The sequence below is a fragment of the Symphalangus syndactylus genome, chromosome 16 (genome assembly GCF_028878055.3).
Source record: "Symphalangus syndactylus isolate Jambi chromosome 16, NHGRI_mSymSyn1-v2.1_pri, whole genome shotgun sequence".
In the NCBI taxonomy this organism is placed as follows: domain Eukaryota; kingdom Metazoa; phylum Chordata; class Mammalia; order Primates; family Hylobatidae; genus Symphalangus; species Symphalangus syndactylus.
Window position 1 is genome coordinate 84,917,045 of NC_072438.2, and position 24,310 is coordinate 84,941,354.

At 35.5% G+C, this 24,310-nt stretch overlaps 1 long non-coding RNA gene across 1 annotated transcript in view; it reads left to right on the forward strand.

The window, feature by feature from the left end:
* LOC134732763 (uncharacterized) overlaps positions 1 to 24,310 on the forward strand; it is a 212,295-nt gene that overhangs the window by 183,965 nt on the left and 4,020 nt on the right. The window contains exon 4 of the long non-coding RNA XR_010116247.1: positions 4,626 to 4,701. This is a non-coding gene — a long non-coding RNA (uncharacterized lncRNA). The remainder of the gene's footprint in view (positions 1 to 4,625; positions 4,702 to 24,310) is intronic.

Consider the following 24,310-nt stretch of genomic DNA (forward strand, 5'->3'; position numbering starts at 1 on the left):
AGTCCACCTGCCATATCCACAAGGTTCCTGCGCAGCCGATTCCAACCAACCAAGGATCTAAATATTAAAAAAATAATAATAACAATGTAATAATAAAAATAACACTAGAACAATAAAATATAATGTAACAACTACTTACATAGCATTTACATTGTACTAAGTATTATAAGTAACATAGAAATTATTTAAACGTTCTATGAAAAAACCATGCCATTTCATTTCACTGACTTGAGCATCCCACCTGGGTCTTGGAACCAATTACCCATGGACACCAAGGGACAACTGTACTAAATAGATATATGCATTTATTTGCTAAACTGCTATTAAAATATTTATTTGACACGATTAGTATTTATTACCTTTAAAATCCATTTTGCCCAATATTTTTTATTGAAAGAATAAAAATTTCATTTTGAGGTCAAATGATTGTGCAGTATTTACACATCTTAATGCTTATTATGTGACAACATGATGTACTGATGGCATATACATTTTTCAGCGTGGCCTGCCTAACATTCCCAAACTTCATATAAAAAAATTTATTTAAAATTTCTCTATTTTTTCTTTTAATGTAAACTTACTACTGCATTCTGATAAATATATACATAAAGGAAAAAAATGGGATTGCTAATAGTATTTCTTGTTTGGTATTTATGAGGAACATTTTTTAAATAAAAGAATTCTGTTTACCTTCTCTTCAAAGAAAAAAAAACCTGAAGAACTATTTCAGGAAATCACTAAGTTTTGGACCATTGACAAATTGCTGGCATAAAATTGAGGGATAAATATTTGAAGGATATAAATGAAAGTTAACTTATTGCAAATCAAATTCTAGTTTGGGGATTTTAAACTTTCCATGTGTTTATTCATTATTAGAGAGATTTATGTTTTATTTATACTTTTGCAAAGTTAAATGACTTCAAATGATAAAATCTTGTTATACTTATTCCAATGCTTATCTAATGATATGGTATTTTCATACTTGCACTTCACAGTTTTAGTATATTTTTCTGCTGTTTTATATTAATAACTTACTGCTGATATATCAAAAATCTCATGTCTTTGTTATCACTGACCAACAGTGCCTGTGTTAAATGTTGTAACTCAAGAAAAGTTCCTGTTTCAGTAGCTAACACATGTAGCAGGTGGCATCTTGTCTTTCAGTATCAGCCCTTCAAGTAGCCACGGTGGGCTGACAAGTTTCCCAGTTAAAAGAGTGCAAAAGGCCAGGCACGGTGGCTCACGCCTGTAATCCCAGCACTTTGGGAGGCCGAAGAGGGCAGATCATGAGGTCAGGAGTTCCAGACCAGCCTGACTAACATGGTGAAACCTCATCTCTACTGAAAATACAAAAATTAGTATTTTTCGTGGCATGTGCCTATAATCCCAGCTACTCAGGAGGCTGAGGCAGGAGAATCGCTTGAACCCAGGAGGCAGAGGTTGCAGTGAGCCGAGATCATGCCATTGCACTCCACCCTGAGCAGCAGAGCGAGACTCTATCTCAAAAAAAAAAAAAAAAAAAAAAAACAACAACAAAAAGTGCTCAATCTAGCCAGGTTCTAGAGAGTGAGTGCTTTCCATTACCCCACCTACGTGGTGGTTAAAGCTGTGAAAACTGGGGACAATTTCTGGGATCTCTCCAGAATAAGAATTGGTCTGTCACTGAGACAAAGCCCAGATAGCAAAGAATTTCTTTAGGTTAAATCTGCTCACAAAAGGGCATCAGCTTAATTTGACTTGTCCCCAAGTATGATCACAGCTGTGACGACCTTGATGTTTTAATTCTCAGATTAAGTAGTTCTCCTAGGTCTAAACCATTTCCAACAGAATGTGATGGAAAACACTCTTCCTTTCTGCTCTCAATTTCCCAGCTGAAACAACCCCCTGGATGCCTTATCCCTAACATCATGGTAATTTTACTTGTTTCTCCAATCACCTCCCTACCTCTGTATCTTGGTTTCACCCACCCAAATTTATTCCAAAAATGTTTGAATTCTGAATCCTGGAGACAGATGTTTGAAGACTATTGATCCCTTCTTCCCAATAAACAAGAAGCACTTAGACAAATTGAGTGCTTTGGGAGGCCCTCACATTTATACCAGGAGGAAGGGCTTAAAGTTAAGCCAAATAGAAGATTGTAATGGTCTCAATATCTTTTTTCTTATCTGTGATCTGCCAGGCTTATATCTAAAACAAAATCCCACAAAGTCTCCCCAAAACTGTTTTCTACCATTTTCCTTAATTGAGGAAAAAAAACCAAATTATTCTTCAGTAGGCAGAAGAGAAAAATTCTTCAGTAGGCAGAAGAGCTTTTGTAGTGCTCTATCTTACGAATGTATTACCAGCTCCCGACAAGACTGCACAAGGAACTCCAAGGGACAGCCTGACTTGTGAATACAGATTCAAACTCCTAAATGGAAATTAGCAAATCAAATCAAATGTGCATGTATGCTTTCCATTCCACCACATTCCAATAATATTTATATCAGAATTGTAATGTTGAGGTTATATCAATAGATCATTTTGATATTTAATTGGATTTTAACATTTTAAATATTAATTTAGTTGTAAAAATTATCGTATGATGAAATGAGAAATAACACTTTTATCCCTCCCAAACTCCCCTGTCCCATATCACTTTCAGATACAGTGATGCATTCTTCTTTTTAATGGCTGGGGTATTATTTCATTGTTTAAATTGACCATAATATTTCTAATTAGAGTCCCTTTAGTGAGATTAAAATCACTTCCAAGTTATTAAAAAGCTGCACTAAACATCAGGTAAGTGTTTGAGTAATTTCGTTGCTTAAATTTCTGGAATTAGAGCTGCCTGATCAAAGGTATTTTAATTTGCTAAAAATTTTAAAATAAGTTTATAAACAGAATATGCCAATTTTAATGCAGGAAAGTGCCTATTACTTTAGACCATCTAGATGAAAAAGCTTACCACGATATTGTTTATGCTGTTTAAAGTCGTTCTTGAGATTTAGTTTATTTTAGTGTACGTATTGGTTCCTTGTATTTCTTTGTGAACTCTGTGTTCATAGCTTTGCCTGGCTTTCTCTGGAACTGTTAATGATCTTGTTGACAAGAAAGAATTTTCCTTAAGAAAAATTAAAGAATTTTCCTTAAGAAAAATTAAAGCAGCATTATAAACTGAATACAAAATTAAAGTTCTGTGAAAATTCAACCAATTTCTGAAAACATATTTCTACTCTTTTAATATTTGAAATTTATATGCTGTGCTAAGACCTTATTACTATTATTGAATATGAAGCCGTTTAGAGAGTAGTGATTGATTATAATCAACAATGAGGTAAGATAAAAAAGAATGTGGAGACTCAGTAATGAGCAATATAGATGCCTGGAGGTAGAGTGCTACAACAGTCACCAACCAGCCATCAGCTGGAATGATAGATTACCTTAGTGTAAGCATCAAAATAGGAGATAGGTGCCAATAAAAACATTTTACCTTGTGATATTAGTTTGGCCCACATATGCTGAGGTGAAAAGCCAGCAAGTTCCCTTCCGGGATCTAAACATCTTTGGACTAGGCTGCAAAAATGGAAAAACACAAGGGTGCTGATTATTTCATTGTTTGAAATTGTTGCAATAGGAACAATTTTAAAACCCAGAAAAACATTATCTCCTAAAAAATATACATGTAGCAACTCCCCGGTTTCCACAATTGAAGGGACATCTAAAATAGGTCACTTTTCATATACCTGTTAAATTTTGTTCATGTTATTCATCTATTAGTGGTTTGTTTCATCTTACGTCAATTTTGTTAATTTTTACATTTCTATTAAACATAAATCAATTTGACATAGATTATCAAATTCATTGGAAATTCTATTATGGTATTTTAAATCTCTTCTTCATCTCTAACTAGTCCTATGCTTTTTTAAATGTTGTTTACTTCTTCAAGTGTTTCACATATGTATGAAATGAAAGGGACTTTTCTGTTGTTTGATGGTGTATGTGTGTGTGTTTCATGTAATTCTTCATTTCTGAAAATTCTGGACCATTTTATATTTGAATATGGACAATTTGTCTATTTTCTCTCTCTTCTGCACCTTCTTTTGGTCTTCTGTTAGAGCTTCTCATTCTGTTCTCTAGGTCCTGTGACTTCTATTTATGTATCTGGCTCTGTTCTGGAACAATTCCTCATATCTATCTATAATCCCTCATAGAAAGCAAAGAAAACTTTTTTTTTTTACTTTGTTGCATAATTGTATTCTTTTTTCATGAGTATTATTTACTTATCTTTTAAAGAATTTTTGTTATATTTATTTTATGATCCGCTTCCAAAAGTATTCCATCAACTCTATTTCAACTTGGATGTAAATTCTTTCATTGTTAGGTTTAAGAATATCTCTTAGTTTTAGATTTTCTTACCTATTTATTCTTTTTAAAAGTTTTATTTTATTTTATTTTAAGTTCTGGGACACATGTGCAGGATGTGCAGGTTTGTTACGTAGGTAAACGTCTTCTGTTTTTAATTCTTCTTTGTGAGTTAATTTTGTGCAGTTCTTAGACTTATCCAGTTCCTCCCTTGGGGAGTAGAAGCCTCTTGATGTAGTAACTCTGCAACTGTTGTGATCTTTCCTGCTTTCTGCTGAAAGAAACAATTCTAAACAAAGTCCAAGGTGAAAATCCTCCTTCTGGAGTCTCACATCACAAAATTGGAGTGAATGTAGGGTAAGTAAACCCTAAGTTTGTGCATGAACCAAACTTATGATTCCAGTATGACATGGGTGAGTCAGAGACGGCAGCTCACTTCCAGCTGAGACCCTGAGCCAACCATTTTAAGTATCCAGATCTTTTCAAGCAGGGAGCTAAAGTAAAGCAAGATCTTAGGCTGCAGCTCCAACCCCATGCTGGCATTGAAACAGGAAGCCTCACAGCCAGGGTGCATTCCCCTGCGTGTCATGTGCTCCCCATGGAAAGTGTATGATTTTTTTTTCTGTTTCACTGCCAATAAAAGCAAAATAATATTGCTTTAATCATTTATTTTCTATTAATCTCAAGTAGCTACTATTTATCTAAAGGATTTTACTGTAAATTGTACTTTGTCATCCTTTAAAAGCCATTACTTTGTTATAACTTGGCACAGTGATTATTATGACATCTTCTAAATGACATCATATGATTGACAGATTCGACATAAAAACCACAGAAATATTTAATTTTATTTAGCTTATCCAGGCCTTTTCAAAAAACCTGTGGCTAGTTCTGAGTTCCCAACTTAAAGGTTAATTGGGAGACAATTCATAGAATAACTTGATTTCATTTTGTTTGCATGTTGTCTTTCTTTTCCCCACTAATGCCAATAATTCTTATCATTTTGGTACTATTATTCTCTAGCTCTAGGATGATACAATGAACCCTTTGTTACTATGGGGGAGATATTTCATTTTATTTGCTATGCTTACATTTGTCAAATGATTCCCCAAATAAATATACATCTTTCTAGTCTCTGTCCTTTCAAAATTTCAGGATAACATTTCAGGAAAAAAATTATTTTGTTATACGGGGTATAATAATAATATAAGAAGAGAGAAAACCTAGTAATATTTAACAGTGTTGGTGTCTAACTTAAAAAGATTTTCCATTTTGAAACATCTCTTACTAAACACTTAATCTATCACTTAGAAAAATTAAACTTCATGGTTAGTCTCATGTGCACATGTGTGTTTCATGTCATTCTTCATTTCTGAAAATTCTGGACCATTTTCTATTTGAATATGGACAATTTGTCTTTCTATTTTCTCCCTTCTGCACCTACTTTTAGTCCTCAATTATTATTATGCAAAGTTTTATGAGGTTCAAGAAAACCTTTGAACGTTTAAATTTGTTTTAAATTATTCTTGGAGAATTAGAAATTATCTTAACTTCCATAAACTAAAATCCTTAAAGGATTGTTTTAAAATCTCAAACATTTTAGTTAGTTTAAACTTGGCAAATTTAGCTTCCAAAGCATTGTGTTTTGATTCAATGATTTCATGACAGTTGGTTGGAGTGTGTGTGTCTGTGTGTGTGTGTGAGTGCATGGCTGTGTTGGGGTGTGTGTGTGTGTATGTACTTGTATATGTACTTACTAGAAAATGCTTTCTAACTCTTTTTCCAAATATATAAAATTGAATTTATTTGCTTGGCTCCATATTCAAAATTTGATAGTAATGAAAGACTAAAATATGTTATTATAGATATTGCTTAAATATATTTTTATCAAATTATGTCATAATTATATAGATATGCTGGGGTGATGGGGAAAGAATTGCATTTAATTAGCACAGCAATAGGAAGAATTTATGTGTTAACTACAGCCATAAAGTCTATTTAAAAATAAACTAACATATATGTATTTAGAAAATATATTTTGGAATCAATTTTATTTTATCTAGCTAATGTACGTGACACCAAACACTGAAATGACATATGCTCCTCTGGAATGAACTCTGATTTTTTTGGTCTTACTCCTTATGCTAATCCATATGCTATAATATATATAAATCAACCTGTGGCCAAAACTCTGTTGTCAGGATTTAAATATCCTATTTATATGAGATTAAAAATAGCTAACAAAGGGTATCTTTAAAATGGATCCAACAATAAAACAATTACCCAAGATAAACAGCCTGAAATAGAGAAAAACGGGACAGATTTCTCACATTGCACATGTAAAATTACAATATGCATTTATAAAGCAAATTAGGTAAATGAGAGAGATGAAATGGTATTGTTTTGCATGAAAGTATTATATATAAAAACAGAACATAATGGACTATCATGCCACGAGGGTTTTTTGTTTTTGTTTTTTAGCATCACACAGTTCTATTCCATATTTATCATTTGGTTCTATTTTTAGTCCCCAACTCTTACGGTCAAAATCAGACCTTCTTAAATTAAACATTAAAATACATCATATCAACCACGTACCACACAATTCCCCATATGGCGCTGTCCTCACATTCCACACACTACTCTCTCGACTTTTGCACGCATTCTGTTGCTATGGCCAAAAGTGAGTAAATTTAGCCTGTGTGAAAATAAAGAACGCTTATCACCAGACACACGCATCCCACCCAGCTAAGAGGTTTCCTTCCTTTTTCCATCTCAAAGACAAATTTACAGAAGAAATTCTCCATCCCCTTGAATTTGCAACCAGAAAATCTGATAGAAAGTTTACAACCAAAATTCTCCCACCCATCATAAGAGTAAACTGTGTTGAGGAAGAGGATTTTCATTCAATTAACCATTCAATTAACCGTTTTCGATTGAACACCTAGTATACATCATGCCCTATGGTAGGCACAAAGAATACAATTCTGAACAAAATAGACACAGTCCCTGCTCTCAAAAAACTTTTACTATATGTGTGATAGATGTTAATTAAGTCACAGTGATAGTATTATTATAATTAGATGACACAGTAGTTGGCTGGCTGCCATAACAAAGTTCCACAAATTTAGTGGCTTAAACAAAGAAATTAATTGCCTCAACGTTCTGGAGGCAAAGATTCTGAGATTAAAGTATCAACACAGTTGGTTCCTCTTGTTGCCTATGAGGAAAAATCTGTTCCATGCCTCTATCCTAGCTTCTTGCGGTTTTCTGGAAATGTTTGGCATTCTTTGGCTTGTAGACTCATCAACCTCACCTCTGCCTTGATGTCCACATGGCAGAGTGTGTGTGTGTGTGTGTGTGTGTCCAAATTTCCACTTTTTATAAGGACATTGGCCATTTTGGTTCATGGGTCCACCCTAATGTGGTATGACCTCATCTTAACTAATTAAATCTGAAATGACCCCATTTTCACATAAGGTCATATTCTGAGGTAGCAGGGATTAGAACTTCAACATATGACTTTGGCATAGGGGGAAGAGGACACAAGTTAACCTATAGCAGATAAGGAAAGACCACGATTTTACTAGAGTCTAAGGACTTTCTGCAACCTGGAGCAGGATGTGAGGGCTGAATGTTGGTGAGGGATAGTTTACCTAACAGTATGACTTGATGAAGAAAATAGAAAAAGAGAAATTGAACATAGATGCAGAAAGAGGGAAAAAGGCCACCCTAGATTCTCTCAAGTTTCCAGGTGATTTTGTTCCATTGTGTTCAAAGCTAGGGGAAGCTAACACCTCGAAACATTGAATGAGCCTATCACTTTCTCTTCTACTGCACTTGAGATAAATGACTATGAATGATTGTAGCATAGACAACTCCTACGAACGGAAAACCTTCTTTCAATCATGAGTCCCATCCAGAGACTAGAGAGTCTAGACTCACTAGAGAGATAAAAAACAGAAGCATGTAAGAAAAAAGTTGAATAATGAGACCAAAATATGTAGAATTTCAGTATGTACAGTTAAATTCATACCACATGCAATAGTGTCACAGAAAAGGATTAGGAAAGATAAATCCAGAGAACAATGTGAATTTTACAAGATAAAAATTGGCTAAATAGTTGCAAGACAAATATTGTATGATAAGTAGACACAGGAAGGCGAATATAGAGTAATTTTGTAAAGATATGATAAAATAAAATGTGGGACAAGGACAGTAGCAAGAACAGAGAAGAGGCCAATTTTAGAAATACCAGTGTATAGTAACACTTTCTGATAAGTTCTAAAGTGTATTTACCTCAGATTTTGGTACCTATTGACCTTAAAAGGCAGCCCCTGGAAATTAATATGGAAAGTCTTGTAAGAAAGAAATGCTGGCAAATATTTAATAGTTGACTTTCTGAAAAAAAAAGTGTATATGAACAATATATGTATATATGTAGATATACAAACCTAAGTCCATTATAAATTTAACTCATATAAAGGATATGCAGCATATAATTTGCAAATAAGATATACATTACTCTTTATTGTAAATTTCTTATGGTGAATTTATTCACACAAAATGGTCTCATTTATTTTTTGCCAAATTCTTATATAGTCAACCTAGTTTTGCAATTAACAAATGAGCATAATTCCAACTGAGTGTTGGTTAATATGAATGTTAACTTATTAATGAGTAAGATGACACTGAAACAATAGAGATATGTGTTGGAACTTCACTCATTCATCAAGGACTGGAATGATTTATTTGCCAATTGGATACCAGTATTTAGGTACCAGAATATTTTCACCATGTGTGCTATTCACAATGCAACAGCTACAGACACAAGATACTTTTAAAAGTTTAATCAGAATTATTATATTTTATCCATTACTTTATACAGTCTATACAGTTAAAAAATATATGACGCTCTGACAATATCTGCAATGTATAAACTTCCACCATGGCTGATTTCAAGCTACCAACCTGACATCATTGAATGCAAATTTGAGAAGAGATGCACAAAAGTACATCATATGACACTTTTACCATTTAGATATAATAGATATAACCTCAAGAACTTAGACGATAATAAAACTATTTAAAAGTGACGAGCACTGAATATTTACCACTGTTGTTTTAAAATGAATTGTCAGATTTTATAACTTAGTTTCTTAGAATGATGGTGTTTAACAATTGGCTCCAAAATTACTGCAGATTTAACAATCAGCCCTCAAGCTTGTGAGAGCCAGCTCCAGTACTCCACCGAAGCGAACTCACCCTGACAGTGGAGAGTTTTTAGTCATCTAAATTTGGTTCAAGAGGAAGAGAGAAGTTTCTGGCAAAGATAATGTCTGCCACTCCAGTTAACATCGGGACACACCACTGGGTATTTTAGGATGAGGGGACTACAATAATAGAGTAAAAACTGAAAGAGTCATCATGTTAAAATAAGAAAGGCATTTGGTTATTAAAAGTTTAAGTCCAAAAACGAACCAGGAGTGAGAAATGTAGAGAGGTTTCAGTGTTTCCCTAAGGCAAATACCTAGACTGAGTGAGGATCAGAAGAGTTAATAAAACTTTCATTAAAACCCCCAAGAAAGCAGTGAGAAAGTCATCACTCAAAAACTAAGAGTTTATTGAATTTTGAGAACCGGTTCCAGGTGGCACCTGAAGCTGACATCTGAAAAGCTACTCTTGTTAATGTCGCCAGTGACCTTGAAATTGCCACCTAGAGTTAACAAATTTAGTCTTCAACTGACTTGACATCAATATTTGACATCGATGTCTATTTCCTTCTTCTTGTCTCATCTCATGCCCTGTCCTCGATGGTATCACTTATTTTTTCTTATTTGTTTTACTTCTAGCTACCTGGCTTTTCTCCCATGTACCATTATTGACTGACATATTTCAATGCCAGAGTTCCCCAGGGATCCATAATCATCTTTTTCCCCTTCTCACATCACACAGTCCAGTGGTTATCAACCAGAGAAACCTTACCCTGAGAAGACACTTGTCAATGTCTAAAGGCATTTTTTGTTGTCACAGCTTGGAAAGAACTACTGACTTCTAGTGGGCAGAAACCAGGGGTGCTGCTAACCATCCCACAGTGCACAGGAGAAGCCCCCACAACAAAGACTTCTCCACCCCAGTGTCAATCATGACATAGTCTCCTCTTCCGCTTGTACTCTAATAACTCTCAAATCTGTATCTCTGGGCCAGAATTAGTCTTGAAGTCTGCCTCTCTTGGTCCATTGTACTTTTCAGTTTTGAGTCCCACAGGCAGCTTTCATGAAACATGTCTAAGAAAAAATTCATCATTTCTTTCCAAAATCTACTCCTCTCCCTACTAATTTTGCCATTGACACTAAAAATGGAACTGAGATTTAACCTAGTCTACTCCCCTTGTTTTACCCTTCGGGTCTCATTGGTCTCTAAGTCCTGAAGCTTCTGACTCCAGTGCCTCTCTCAAAGGTGGTTCCTTTGCCTCAGTACTGATATTTATCATATCATATTAAAAGCCTCTTAACCAATTATCCTGTTTCCAGATTTAGCTTCATTTAAGCCAGGCTCCTACAGTGCATTCATAGAGATGTTTCTAAAGTGAAAATCTGAATATGGTCTTCCCTTTATAAAAACTGTAATCGTTTCTAGCTTTTCAAGGTTTATCCCTTTAGGAGGGATGCAAACATTTCATGATGATAGCAGCCAACTCTATGCTGCTGATCCTCAATGCCATGATAAATTCCAACTTTTCTGAAAAATATCATATTCTGAGAACAGCATTTCCTCTGTGCTGCCATACGTTTGCTCATGATTTCATCTTACCCATTATTCCGCAAATTCCCATTTGCCTAGCTAGTATTCATTTATCCATCACAACTCAATTGAAATACCACCTGCTTTCTAATAGAGTGCAATTTTTTAAATGATAATATCCATTTTAATAAGAACATGAGAAAAAAAGGCATTCTCATATAATATTGGTAGGTTTATAAACTCCAACAACCATTTGAAAAAGAATTTTTCCTTTCTTTTCTGGCAATTTTAAGCATTTATTTTATGTTAAAATGTTAATATTTTTATTGTTTGGCAATTTTAAATAACAATATATTTGCAAAGATGCTTTTTGCAGCACTGTTTTCTAAGACATAAAAATGGAGATAACAGAATGACTTTAAAATATGTAAATTAGCTTCATGGAATAACTTACAGGCATTTTTAAAATAAGGTAGATTCATATGTATTGATCTGAAAGTGAACCCTATACTGCTGGGGGTGAAGACAGAACAGTATGTTATTATGATATGTCAGTGAAAGAAAAAAATATTATTATTTGCTTATTTTAAATAAGCTTTTTATGTTGGAATAATTTTAAATTTACAGAAAATTTATAAAGACAGTTCAGAGGATTTGTAAATACTTCCTCACCTATTTTCTCCCATTGTTAATATCTTACATTTCCACAATAGATTTCACAAAACTAAAAGAAAGCAACATGGGTAGATTACTATTAACCAAACTCCAAACTTTATACAGTTTCCATTTGTTTTTCCACTAATATCCTTTTTCTGCTTGAAGATCTAATCTAGGGTACCACATTATATATATAGTTTTTTCATTGTTGGCTTTATACTCATCTGTATTATTCGTATTTTTTTCAGTGTGCATATATAGTTCTAGCAGTGTTAATCAAAGGCTCAAGTGTTACTTCCTGGAATTCTTCCCTATCTGAGTTGAATGCTCCTCCTCAGTTCCCAGGGAATCTCGAGCATCCTTCCAAGATTACATGTATTACATCCTGTTATAATCATTCATTTTTTTCTGCCTTTAAAACTGGTTTTAATTAGGCAACCCTGAAATAAGACAGCTCTCAGAATTATTAGCATATTTTGTTTCTTCATGTCATTATACTCCTGGAGCCAATATGCAAGTACATTAATAAAAAAAATAAACTAAATAATAAATATCATACATTGTAATAACAGACCCAAGGGATAAAACTACATAAAATACTTTTACCTACATCTTCATACGTGGTAATGAAATTGGTGAGCACTGAGAGGAAAGGTACAAATCTCACTAGCAGAAACTTAGAACCAGCTAACAAAATTTTCATTTTAAATTAATTGGGTCATTAAATGATTTCATAGTGACGTCTTAATGTCAGATAGGGCATCAATAAAATCTGATTGTAGGGTCTGATAGCTAGAGATAACATATGTACAGCATGCAAATAATGCTTATTACTTTTCAGTGGGTGACAAACATTAACACTAATCATTGAGAGGTTTTGTAGATAATTCTAAATTGTTCTTTCAAAGAACGCTTTAGGGACCATTTTATTGATTAGAGATTTAAAAAAATCCTTCCCGAACAGTACACATCTGACCACTGAAGGAATTTCCAATTCCCCAAGGAATATAATGGCCTCTGCTTTTAGAACTTTGATACATTTATAAAATACATTTCAACTAGGTCTTCTGTTTTAGCACAAAATATTCCTAATCTATTGTAAACATTGCTTGGAGTAATCAGATTAGTGGTAAAAGGGAGATAAGAGAGATGAAAAGTTGGTGGACTTTGATGAGAGCACACACTTTAAACCATAACAACAAAAGTATTAAAAATTACAAAGTAGCTACTGTTTCATTCCATTTAAAATGAAAGAAAATCTCTTATAGCAAGTGAGTACAGCCACCTCTGCTTACACAATTTGAAAGCAGTAGATTATGAAACAATACAAGGAAATTCTTTTTAAGGTTTGATGTAGTTTATGAGTCATCATGTAATTGAAGAAAATTGGTAAATATTCCTCAAAGTCAAGATCTCAGAAGAAGGAAGTTAGTCATAAGATCAAAAGAATTGAGCATGAACACCACCTTTAGGTAAATATTTAGAAACTTCCATAATACACACTCTCAACACAGTACCACTGTAATATAAATAGTGTAACTGCTTCAAAGTCTATGCAGACCCTCTAACCAACCCAAACAAGGCAAAATCATTCAATTTATAAAGATATCCTCGGGTAGAGTTTGCGAGCAAGGTGGAATTTTTATTGGTTGTATAAAATAATTGTTTAAAGAAAAGCAATAGCATAAAATAAGGAAACCCAGCAATTTATCCGAAGCCAAATAAACACCTTGGTATGGATGACCCAAGGCATATTTCCATATTACAATGCCAAATCAGGTCCACCTTTTGTTCACCTTAGTATATAACACTAATGAGAGAATTCTTTTTAAACAAACTGATGAAAATTATTTATCAGTAAACCTAGTCCCCAGCCTATATTATCTGTAAAGCTCTTGGCAACATATGAGTCAATATGTAAGTGCATATATGGCATGTGTGTATACATATATAATATGGAGATAGAGACTGAGAGATTAGGTTTGATAAAATAAACCAAAATATTAATGACTAGAGCAGTGAGACCTTGGTTGATTTTTCTTTTCTTGATATTGCTTACATGTAAATCCAAAATTTTCTACTCTATTACTTCTGTAATAAGGAAAATGACATTAAAATTGTTTTTACAAACACAGCTTCCACTATTATATACACACATAAAAAATGAGTATGGGGACATTATGGATATGTCAAAAATATAGATAAGAGGGAACATGTCTAGTAACTAGTCTTCATTTTAACATTTATAGATGATAATACACAATCGCTTCGAGTTCTATGTAAGTTTAAATATACCAGCTTCCACTTTTACATTTTCTAATGCCTCAAGGAGATGATGATAAAGTCCATTCATAGGATAAAATATAAAGGAAACAGCTCACAGTCTACTCTTGAAGGCACTATGCTAGGCATTTATTTATAATACTATCACATAAGATAGGCTTTATAATTCCAATTTTGCAGATGAGAAAAAATGCCTTGAAGAATTAATGTTTTATACTTCCAGAGTCAGAAATTAAGAATCCAAATTTAATTCTAAGTCTTCTCAGGGTATCAAAGAGTCTCTACACAGCACATACTAATATAGCCTGAGTAGCAACTGATGTGACCCATTATAAGAAGGGTACTTTGGTTTATTGCGGCACTATTCACAATAGCAAAGACTTGGAACCAATCCAAATGTCCAACAATGATAGACTGGATTAAGAAAATGTGGCACATATACACCATGGAATACTATGCAGCCATAAAAATGATGAGTTCATGTCCTTTGTAGGGACATGGATGAAACTGGAAAACATCATTCTCAGTAAGCTATCGCAAGGACAAAAAACCAAACACCGCATGTTCTCACTCATAGGTGGGAATTGAACAATGAGAACACATGGACACAGGAAGGGGAACATCACACTCCGGGGACTGTTGTGGGGTGGGGGGAGGGGGGAGGGACAGCATTAGGAGATATACCTAATGCTAAATGACAAGTTAATGGGTGCAGCAAACCAACACGGCACATGGATACATATGTAACAAACCTGCACACTGTGCACATGTACCCTAAAACCTAAGTATAATAATAAAATTTTAAAAAAGGGTACTTTGGTTCTTACCCATTTCATTCCATGATTTATGGACAGTCCAAAAAGCTTCATGATTTCTGCAAATTCTCGGCCACTCTCCTCATTATAACAAGGAGTTGATTCACCTTCTCATGTCATTATTGGCTTCAAATGCCTCTTTGATCTAATCGCTGAATGGCTTTAGTTTATGGATTGTGCACATGCTGTCCTTGTTTTATAGCGCATCCAATCACAAACAGAAGAACATCTGTTTTTATCTCTCTCAGTTGCTTTCACTAAAGTATTTGTATATGGTAGAGAGATTAATTAAATTCTTGGAAAGTCAAAGTGAGACTAGACTCCAGTACTGCAAATGACTTTGTTCTAAGTAATAGGTGTCCCACTTCCTAAAGGTCTGCAGCAGGCTGAATAAAAGCCCAACAAAATTCTGTCCTAAGTCCAGAAATCTGTGAATATGGTAATGCCTTACCTGGGAAAAGGGACTTTACAAATGTGACTAGCTTAAGGATCTTGAGACAGGGCGGTCATTCTGAATTATCTGGGTTGGTCCAACGTCATCACAAAAGTCCTTAAAAGAGGGAGGCAGGAGCATCAGCCTCAGAAGGGAGGACATATGGCAGCAGAAGCAGAGGTTGCTTTGAAGATGGAGGAATGGGTAGCCAATGAATTCAAGCAGTTTCTAAAAGCTGGATAAAGCAAGGAATCGATTCTCCCCTCAAGCATTCGGAAGGAATGCAATTCTACTGACACCTCGACTTTAACCAACTGAGACTGATTTGAAACCTCTGATCTCTGAATCCTAAGAGAATAAATCTGGTTTGCTTTTAACCACTTAGTTTGTGGTAATTTGTACAGTAGCAACAGGAATCCAATATAAGATTATTTTAGCTTCCTCTCCCAGTAGCAGGAGCTGCAACCTTCTGGTGGGCAGACACACAACACACTAGTCTTTAGTCATTTTTTCTTGATTCTGTAGTTGTTCTCTTTCTTGCCCTTTTCTGATCAGTGGCAGGGCTAGAGGTTAAGGCAAAAGTCCTCCTCCTTTTAAATCAGAAAAATTCATTTTTCTCCTGGACTTATTTCCAAATCCCAAACTTGGTAGCTTTTTGTAAACCAAAGATTCACAAGCATCTTCTAAATTACAAAAAACTAATTAGTTAAAGAAAGGCAATGATTTATTCCAATTTCGACTTCAGAGAGGGATTCGTTAACATTTGGTTAATATTACTTTTCTACATTCATCTGAAAAACGAGAATAACATTTCACTTGAAACCAAAGAAAAAGTAATAAAAGGATTATTGTGTATGAATTAGAAGCTTTTAATCCTAAGATTTCAAATTTTATATTTTATAGTTATTCACATTGTACAAAGTGTTAATGAGGAAGAGGAGGGTGAGAACGAGGGCTAACTGCTCATAACCCGCTAAGGACTTGGCATACATTCTCAGGCTTCATTCTCTCAACAAGGTGTTTGATGCAGGCACTTTTCTGCACTCCACTTTATAAATGAGGAAAGGGAAACTCACAGAGACTGGGAACCTTGCTCAAGGTTACCTAGTGGTGGAGAGGCACTTAATTGAAATTAATTTGTGTCATGTCCTCCCCTCTAACTAATAAAAAACTGAGGCTCAGTTTAATTTCACTAAATGCAAGATCATGGAATAAATCAAATCAATACAACAGAAAGTTTGTAGAGGAAAAGGCTTGTTTTACACATAAGGGTTTTGTTCGTATCTGGTACAGATAGAAACAAGGCAAATGTTCAAATGCCTTTTATTTTCGTAGGCTTTTTTAATAGTCTTGAGAGACACAGAAATCTAGCCTTTATCTGAATTGTGACAAAGACTAAATTGGTTAGGTGCTTCATGGCAGATTTTGAAGTGTGTCAGTTTAGCTAAGCTGGAGCTCTTTTCTCCAAGATTTCTTCCCTTGCACTTTTGCACTATTCCAGGTTAGTGTGAACCAAACACACATTTGCACGAGACTTAGAAGCTGGAATTGAAGCAGTAACCATGTTCTTCTTAGCCTCAGAGGCCAGTGCAGGGTGTGAGGGCCTGCTATGGCTCAGTGACATTCTCACTCACCTATGGCACACCTGGTTCATGCCAGGCCACCTTTGGGCTATAGCTTCTTCAGCTCTTGCCAGGAAAACTGAGTCAGCTTCTCCAACATTTAGGCCAGGTGTGTGCTAGGCACTGCAAGGAGAACAGCAGCTTCTCCTGCAAGAAGCTCCATCACTGAAGTTGCAAGCTTGGAAGCAATGAGAGATACATGTGGTGCCTCTCCATTCTCACAGGTTCCGGATCAGCCTTTCTGATTCCAGTTCGTCCACGAGTCCCCCCATTGCATCCATTTTTCCTTCCAAATTACTTGCCCTGTGGTCTTTCACTACTAAAGTCAGATAGAAAAACAATAGTCTCACATAGACTACGTATGTAGCCCCCACATTTGCATAAGGTCAAATCTCTGTAATAAATCCCTTATTGTACACCTATACTGTTAAGTCCTCTTTTTCTGATCAAACCCTGAACGACCCACAGAAATTCTTGGATTTGCAAACAAAAAAGAGAAAGATTAAAACACACACACACACACACACACACACACACACCCTTGATATTCCTAATTGGAGTCAAAACTTGACCAAATCTTGATCATTGTAACTGCAGGACAGCCAGTGATAACGTATTGGTCTCAATGATTCTAAAACAACCAAAAATAGTTTTAGACAATCCAAGTATTAAAGCATATTCAAATATCATCAAAAAGGAAGAATGTCGATGGTGGTATCCAGGATCATTTTATTTTTTTAAGGGTTGTATAACTTTTATGTTGGGTTTTGTTTTCCTTTTAACTAATTCAAGATGACAAGATTATAATTTCTAAATTACTCCTCAATTGTAACTATTTTAATTTTGTAGAGTACCACTAATTTTTCTTTAAATGCAGCTTAAGAAGGAAATATATTGAAATATTTCTTGTCCTAATGGGTATTTGAGAAACTGGGCAAGCTATGTGCCCATTTGTTGAGGGTTCAACTTTTTCATAATGACAGACCACAGAAGATCCCTCTGGCTAGTGTGACCTGTTTACAGTGGAGCTTGAGTATGTTGATGTACTTTACTAAGTTTTTTTGAATTTTCACATTGTTAGATACACAAGTTTCTAAACTTTAGACACCTATCATCCACTAGCTATAACACAGATTGCCTTTAGGCATTTTAATTCACCTGAGGGATTCCAGTTATTTGGAGACTTTCTGTGATATGTATAAAAGAGAGTGCTGTGACTTCTTAGTCAAACGAGGAAATATAAAAAGTATAGCTTAACTAGCTGCTTTATCTGATATGTCAAACTGACAAGTTGTCTTTAAAACTCTAACTTGTTGCTACCATGCAGATCAATAAAGAGTGGAATAAAGTTCAGTAAAGAGTAAAAAAATAATTCCTCGGTAAAGAGGAATTATTGAGGGATAATTAAGCCAAATTTGAAAGAAGAAACAAATTTTAAAAATCACCTCTTTATTTTATAAAAAACTGTATCAAATGCACTGTTGGTTGTTATGTAAAAATAAATTATTGATATAACTTATATTTGCCTCTCCATTTAAAGAGGACTGAGGAGAATAAATTATGAATGAGGTATTTACTGAGCAAAAGCCTATTTTTCTTTCTATTAGGAACCACACATTTTTGCCTTTCTATCTGATGGCTGGAGTTGCACACTTGAGAGTTGACTCCACCTTAGCAAACGCTTCTGTACCTTATCCAAACACTCTCTCTTCTTATTGCCTGGATGCCTTTAAAACAAATTTTCTTTGCCATTTTAAAAACAAGAAACAACAACAAAACAAACATGTAAATAGAGTATTTAATCACAGAGAAGGGGATTAAGGCAACTTTGTCACAGGCCCCTTAAACTTTCTTTTTCCTTGGCAAAATGTCAACTTATATGGTTCTGTTTAAGCCATCAAAAGTTTTTCAAGAATTTTGAAGGGCCTGAGATTTGACCCTATGTACAATGTAGCAAGTTTGCATGCCACAGTTTCATGGAGGCTGATCAAAGACACAAGACTCCTGGGATAGAAACAAAGGCCTTTATGATTCATAGCACAACAGGAAGCATGAGTCTCATGGTTGTGTTGGTTCCTCTTGCTCTCTAAGTCCCACAGGGTGACAGAGAGGCACCCAATAGAATGCTGTGCATGAGCTGGGTTTGCATCCCAGCCAAGTGACCCCTAAGCTTCGGAGGAGATACTACCTCTACCTTCCAATGTTGTTTGCTATAGAAACATCCTTGAAAAAAAAATAGCCCAAAACAAAGATTGCCAGTGTCTCTGCTCACATGATGTGCAGAATTGTGAGAAACCCATGGAGAATTATCTCTCAACAAGTGTAATGCCAGACTTAGTTCCAAATCTTCATTATTATGAAGAGCTGATATTTGCCTACTCTTAACCTCAAAAAACTTGATCTAGCAAAGGGAAGGAGCATTCTCTATAGCAGGTGAAATTATTTCAAAGTAATTTATTGGGCTTCCAATTACATGCGGCATTCTTTGTATTAGGACTGTATCAAGCAAATTACCTGTTAAAAAAACAGTTCATTCCTTAACTACTTCACCTTACATATATACTAAGAGTAATGCTCTCAGGAACGTGTCTTAATCTGTTTGGGCCATTAAAAAATGCATAATTTATATTTCACAGCTCTGGAGGCTGGGAAATCTAAGATCAAAGCACCAGATCCAGTGTCTACTGAGGGCCTACTCTCTGGTTCTGTGTCTTCACGTGGTGGAAGGAATAAATGAGTTTTCTTTGGCCTATTTTTATAAGGGCACTGATCACATTTATGATGATGTACTCACTTCCCAAAAGGCCTTCATCACCTAATACCATCACTTTGGGTGTTAGGATTTCAACATATGAATTTAGGGGTTAGAAACATTCGTATCATAGCAGAATGTATTTATTCACATGCTATGAGAATAAAATTCTGCCTCAAAAAATAGGGTGTCAATTAGAGGAAAAATGGTGGATAAGAGTCAGGACTAACTTGCAGCTCCCACTCAGAGGGACAAAGCTGTGAAGACCCATATCATGAACTTTTGCTCCAAGAACTACCAGAGAAATATACCAGGTAAGCCCAGAGAATCCACACACCCTCTGAAAGAGGTGGATTGCTGCTGCAGGTTCCATGGGACAGCCAAGCTTGCTTTCTCAACTGGGAGGCCTGTAGCCTGGGGCGAGTTCTCAGCTCTGCTTACCAGCTGCCTGGAAATAAACTTGATGCTGTTTGAGGGGCATGGTGGGAGTAAGACTGGCCTTTTGGGCTGCAGGCTGCATGGGAACTGAATGAGGCCTGTGGCTGCTGCCTTTCCCTCACTTCCCTGGTTACCTATGTGACACAGCAGAGACGGCCATAATCCCCTTGGGAACATAAGTCCATTGGCTTGGAAACCACACCCTCATATGCCACAGCAGCCACAGCAAGCCCTGCCCAAGGAGAGTTTGAGCTCAGAAATACCTAACCCTGCCCCCATCTGATGGTCTTTCCCTACCCAGCCTGGTCACTGAAGACAAAGGACATAATATCTTGGGAGCTCCATGACCCTGCCCACCACCTGATACTCCCTATACTACCAAAGCTAATGTGCTTGTAAAAGTGCTAGTTCCTGGCTGGAGGCCAACAAACACAAAACCAGTGCACTTAAGAAAAATACCACCAAGGATCTTCTCAGAGTCCACTTCACTCCCCCGCTACCTCCACAGGAACAGGTACTGGTATCCATGGCTGAAAGACTTGAAATTGGATTATATCACAGGACTCTTTGCAGACACTCCCCAGTACCATCCTGGAGCCTGTTAGCTCCACTAGGTACCTAGATACAGAAGAGAAATAACAATCAATGCACTTAGGCTCTGGGCAGCCCCATCCATTGGGGAAAAGGAGAAAACACCACATCAAGGGAACACCTCATGAAACAAAAGAATCTGAACAGCAGCCCTTGAGCCCCAGACTTTCTCTCTGACATAGACTACCAAAATGAGAAGGAACCAGAAAAACAATTCTGGTAATATGATTAAGCAAGGTTCTTTAACACCTCCAAAAGATCACACTAGCTCACCAGTAATGGACCCAAACAAAGATGAAACCTCTGAATTGACAGAAAAAAAAATTAGAAGGTCAAGTACAAAGCCAATCAAGGAGGCTCTAGGGAAAGGTGAAGTCTAGCTTAGAGAAATAAAATATATATATAATATATATAATATATAATATATATAATATATAATAAATATTATATATATATTATATATAATATATATTATATATAATAAATATATATAATATATATTATATATAATATATATAATATATGATATGAAGAGAAAAATCTCCAGTGAAATAGATAGCATAAATGAAAAACAATCACAACTTTTGAAAATCAAGGACACACTTAGAAAAATGCAAAATTCACTGGAAAGTCTCAGCAATGGAATCAAACAAGTAAAAGAAAGAACTTCAGAGCTCAAAGAGAAGGCTTTTGAATTAACCCAATACAACAAAGACAAAGCAAAAGAATTTAAAAAAAAAAAATGAACAAAGTTTCCAATAAGTTTGAGATTATTTTAAATGCCTAAACATAAGAATAATTGGTGTTCTTAAGGAAGAAGAGAAATCTAAAAGATTGGAAAACATATTTGAGGAAAACTTCCTGGGCCTTGCTAGACATCTAGACATTCAAATACAAGAAATTCAAATAACACTTGGGAAATTCATTGCAGAAAGGTCATTGCCTAGGCACATAGTCATCAGGTTATCTAAAGTCAAAATGAAGGAAAGAATCTTAAGGCTGGGTGGCAAAAGCATCAGGTAACCTATCAAGGAAAACTCATCTGATTAGCAGCACATTTCTCAGCAGAAATCCTACAAGCCAGAAAGTATTGGGATTCTATCTTTAGCCTCCTTAAACAAAACAATTATTAGCCAAGAATTTTGTATCCAGCAAAATTAAGCTTCAGAAATGAAGGAAAGATACAGTATTTTTCAGACAAACATATGCTGACAGAATTTGCCACTCCAAGCCAGCACTATAAGAACTGTTAAAAAGGAGCTCTAAATCATGAAACAAATCCTCAAAGTACACCAAAATAGAATCTCCTTAAAGTATAAATCTCACAGGACCCATAAAACATAACACAAGGAAAAAAAAAAAACACACAAGGTATTCAGGCAACAAATAGCATGGTGAATAGAAAAGTACTTCACATCTCAATACTAATATTGAATGTATATGGCCTAAATATTCCACCTAAAAGATACAGAATGGGCTGGTGCAGTGGCCCATGCCTGTAACCCCAGCACTTTGAGAGGCCTAGGCAGATGGATCACCTGAGGTTAGTAGTTCAAGACCAGCCTGGCCAATATGGTGAAACCTCATTTCTACTAAAAATACAAAAATTAGCCAGATGCAGTGGCATGCTTCTGTAGTCCTAGCTACTTAGGAGGCTGAGGCAGGAGAATTGCTTGACCGCAGGAGGCAGAGGTAGCAGTGAGCCAAGATTGCACCACTGCACTCCAGCCTGGGTGATAGAGCAAGACTCTGTCTCAAAAAAAAAAAAAAAAAAAAAAAAAGGATACAGAATGGCAGAATGGATAAGAACTCACCAACCAAGTATCTACTGTCTTCAACAGACTCACCTGACACATAAAGACTCATATAAACTTAAGGTAAAGGTGTGGAAAAAGATATTCCATGCAGTGGACACCAAAAGTGAACAGGAGTAGCTATTCTTATATCAGCAAAAACAAACATTAAAGCAACAGCAGTTCAAAAAAGGCAAAGAGGAATATCATATAATGATAAAAGAACTAGTCCAACAGGAAAATATCACAATCCTAAACATATATGCACCTAACACTGGAGCTCCCAAATTTATAAAACAATTACTACTATACCCAAGAAATGAGATAGACAGCAACACAATAATAGTAACAGACTTAAAAAAATAATAATACTCCACTGATCGCACTAGGCAGCCCATCAAGAAAGAAAGTCAACAAAGAAACAATAGACTTAAACTATACCCTAGAACAAATGGATTAACAGATATTTACAGAACATTCTACCCAACATTCTATGCAGAATATACATTCTATTCAACAACACATAGAACGTTCTCCAAGATAGACCATATGATAGGCCACAAAACATGTCTCAACACATTTAAGAAAATTGAAATTACCTCAAGTACTCTCTCAGATCACAATGGAATAAAATTGGAAATCAGCTCCAAAAGGAGCCCCCAAAACCATGCAAATACATGGAAGTAAAACAAGCTGCTCCTGAATGATTGCTGGCTCAACAATAAAATCAAAATGGTGTGAAAGGAAAAGCTGCTCCTGAATGATCGTTGGCTCAACAGTAAAACCAAAATTGTGTGAAAGGAAAATATCTTTGGCTTGAAAATCACTAAGGAAAGCTCAAGCTAGAAATTACTCAGGACAAACCTGCCTCCCATTCTATTCAAAGTCACACCTCTGCTCACTGAGATAGATGCATATCTGATTTGCCTTCTTTGGAAAGGCTAATCAGAAACTCAAATAAAAGTAACCTTTTGTATATCACCTATCTGTGACCTGGAAGCACCCTCCCTACTTAGAGTCTTCCTGTCTTTGCTTCAAGTTGTCCCGCCTTCCCAAACAGATGTACTTCTTAGTTATATTGATTGATGTTTCATGTCTCCCTAAATGTATAAAACCAAGCTGTGCCCTCACTACCTTGGACACATGTTGTCAGGACTTCCTGAGGCTGTGTCACGGGAACGTCCTCAACTTTGGCAAAATAAACTTTCTAAATTAACTGAGACCTGTCTCAAATTTTCTGAGTTCACAATGGAGATTTAAAAATTCCTTGAAGTGAATGATAATAGTGACACAACCTATCAAAACCTTTGGGATACAGCAAAGGTCGTGCAAAGAGGAAAGTTGATAGCATTAAATGCCTACGTCAAAAAGTCTGAAAAAGCACAAATCTAAGGTCACACCTCAGTGATCTAGAGAAATAAGAACAAACCAAACCCAAACCCAGAAGAAAAAAAGAAATGTCCAAGATCAGGGCAAAACTAAGTGAAATTGAAGCCAAAATAAAAAAGAGGAATGAAACTAAAAGCCAGTTTTTTTAAAAGATAAAATTGATAGACTATTAGCAAGATCGGCCAAAAAATGAAGAGAGAAGATCCAAGTAAGCTCAATTAGAAACAAAATGGAGATATTTCAAATGATACCACAGAAATACAAAAGACCATTCAAAGCTACTATGAATATCATTATGGACATAAACTAGAAGACCTAGAGGAGGTGAATAAATTCCTAGAAAAATACAACCTTACTAGATTAAACCAGGAAGCAATATAAACTCTGAGCAGACCAATAACAATCAGTGAGACTGAAATGGTAATAAAGAAAATTGCCAACAGAAAAAG